Below are 3,310 nucleotides of genomic sequence, written 5' to 3' on the forward strand. Positions count from 1 at the left end.
CGAACTTCACAATATGGTCACCTCTAAGAATCAGCCACTGCAAAACGTCGAGGAGGCAATGTTTGCTGCTTGTGAACAGGAGATGAGGATCTGGGTGAATCACAGTCATCTCGAATAACTCTGATTGGCCCAGATGCTCCAGTGGATGGTGTCGGGTCACCCGACACCCCACCGAATCCCACCCGACTCGGGTGGGATTCGGTGTACGGTGTAGGGGGAAAGGATTGTAGCTGATTGTTTATGAAAATCTTGCTAACTTGTTATCTCATCACTCAGAAACTGCTCTTCATGCCGTTTGATGAGGTGTTCGACGTTCCTACGAATGCTGCTATTTGGTGTAGGGTTTTTGAAATATGCATTCAAATTGCTATGATCTTATTACTACTACCCTCAACAATAAAGATCCATTATCATCATCTACAGTGACGAAGCTCGTTAGAATTGCTTTTAATGAGCATAAAAGGTAATGATTATGATCATTATGATAAGTATCGGCAATAATACTTTACTGTTAGGAATATGTTGGCATACAGGTTGTATTCCAATCCCTTAAGAAGCATCCCTGAGTATAATGATGATAATGAACATCATAGTAAAGCTAGACAATACAGTATGGCGTCAACAATACCATCATCATCTTCATCAGAGTAGTAATCATATTCTTCAATATCATCAGTAATAGTAACAGCAATATTAGAATCAGGTCCATTACCAGGATACCATTGACCAAGTCTAAAAGAAGTAATACCAAGACCCTATCATCATCATCATCATCGACCCTATCATCATCATCATCATCATCGACCCTATCATCATCATATGGCCCTTTACATGGTCCTATAACACTATCTGAGGATGTTGTTATATCCGCAGCTATTGAAGCTATTACCAATACAAGATGTCATGCTTATTACTGAGTAGTAATCGTCTTAATCGTCTTCGATAATCACTATTGTCATAAAGCCTTGAGTCCAGGCTCCTTCATAGGTCTAGTTGACCATGAGGAATATTTCTCTATATTTACTATGTTGAGTTCATCTATCTCCTTCCTCCTCAACACAAGCAGCATCACACATATTGCTGGATTGCACTTCATCTTGACGAGTTAATTCTTACAGTAACAATAGTACTACTATCACCATTAATATAGATATTATGTGGTAATAATAATAATTCATTATCACATATATAATCACCCCAAGATCTAAAACATACCTTTCAGACATGCTCATTTACGAATAGTGTTACCCTTCTACCGAGTGTTCTAAGGGATCTATCATAATCAGTAGTCAATGATATGAAGCAGCATGATGTATTGTATGAGTGATGCATTACCCGCCATCACGATGACTACACTACTCTATTAATAACACTTTGGAAGTATCTGATGAAGTATATCATCTACTTATATAATAGTTGTTGTATCAACAGCTATTGAGTGGCTCGTTACTGGGTGATACTTTGCAGTATTATTAATACCATTCTATGATCATATCCCATACTGGGCCTGTTTCATAGGAGCAAATTGCGCCTTAAACTTAAGTAACGCCTTAAGTATACCTTAAGTAATTAGGACATCCTATTCCACTACCTAAGTAAGCACGTTAAGGCGCCTTAAGTTTAGGAATACTTAAGGCGCCTTAAGTTTCTGTGCATTTACTTAAGTATTTACGAGGAGCATTTCACAACATGCGTACTTAAGGAGCAACTTAAGTATTCCTTAAATTTAATTAAGGTAGAGCCGACCCTACCTAAACAGATACTTAAGTACCGTGTTCGAATACTGCACCCCACAGGGGTTGAACCAGGGACCCTTCGAAGGACGATGCTTGAATATTGTATCTCGCAGGGGTCGAACCGGAGACCTTACGAATGGCAGCACGGTGCTCTCCCACTTGTCCAGAGAGGCAAAGAAATCGAGCCAAGAGTTCATTTCTTTGACGCAGCAAAATCCGAACCGAACTTCACAATATGATCACCTTTAACTTGAAGGCTTTAAGAATCAGCCACTGCAAAACGTCGAAGAGGCAATGTTCGCTGCTTGTGAGCAGGAGATGAGGATCTGGGTCAATCACAGTCATCTCGAATAACTCTGATTGACCCAGATGCTCCCGTGGATGGTGTCGGGAACGCTCTTCGTAAGAGCTACGTTCGCAGATAGTTGCAGCGACTTAGTTATATTTCGATGATTTGCGTATCCGTTGAGTTCACATGGGTATATTTTCCACTTAGCGGCGCTAAGTTAGCGGACCGTTGAGTGACTTATTCTAGGCAAGAATTTTTAGCTAACATAGTAATTCGTGGGAATGCAGCTCCCCTTGCAGTCTCGTTATCAATGGTAACTTACCACTGATACCTTATCCATGATCGAGGAGAGTAGTTGCTAATTTCGCAATGCGAAACAGTAAACGACCACGGAAACAACATACCTCTGATTCGAATCTGCGTCGACCGTATAGTGAATGGGCAACCTAACCACTCGAGCATTTACACCATAAAAGTTTAAATGTAACTCTATTCTATACCTGTAACCATGGTTAAGTAGATACTTAAGTACGCCTCAAGTTAAGGAGCTCCTTAAGTTGCTCCTAAACGTTGTGAAATGAGTTGAGTACTTCTTAAGTATACCTTAAGTAGCTCCTCAAGTTGCTCCTATATTTAAGGCGCCTTAAATTAAGTATCCTTGTGAAACAGGCCCTATATCGAACATCACAAAGGAGTCGGAAATTATGTTGTTCAAGTGAAGAGCCTTAGCACCTCAGCATTTTGGGATCCAGCTCGTAGTTTTCTAAGCTTTGATAGTTGAGTGGTTGTCATCTGAATGAAAACTCCTGCACATGCCATGGCCCTGGAGATCAGTCTCTTTGAAGAGATGCTAAGCAGGCGCGGTATGAACAGTGAGACGTCGGACATGCTCGGGGATTTCTGTGCGAACTTGAAGAGAACTCTATGGCTCCTGTCACCTCCTGAAGGGGAATTAGTGTTGTGTCCACCACCAGCATACATATTCGTGATGAATGAGGAACTCTGTGGTGTGTATCCAACCCCTACTGGTGTATATATTAGGAAACCATTAGAATGTGGGGAGGAGGTTATGGTACTACAGCCAGGCTATCATGGCACTACCACGGCTGCCTATTATTATCATAACTCACAACTATTCGTATTGTGCGAGGATAACCGCAAGTTGATTATCTACGACTTGGCGGGATCAGCAGGCGACCCGGGGTTTCCTCGGAGGTCCTTGGGCTGCCCAGATTGGCAGCGTGTTACACTCGTAAGATCGACATGGTCTGTAACGACAACTACA

Source organism: Perkinsus marinus (genome assembly GCF_000006405.1).
Source record: "Perkinsus marinus ATCC 50983 genomic scaffold scf_1104296941728, whole genome shotgun sequence".
In the NCBI taxonomy this organism is placed as follows: Eukaryota; Perkinsozoa; order Perkinsida; family Perkinsidae; genus Perkinsus; species Perkinsus marinus.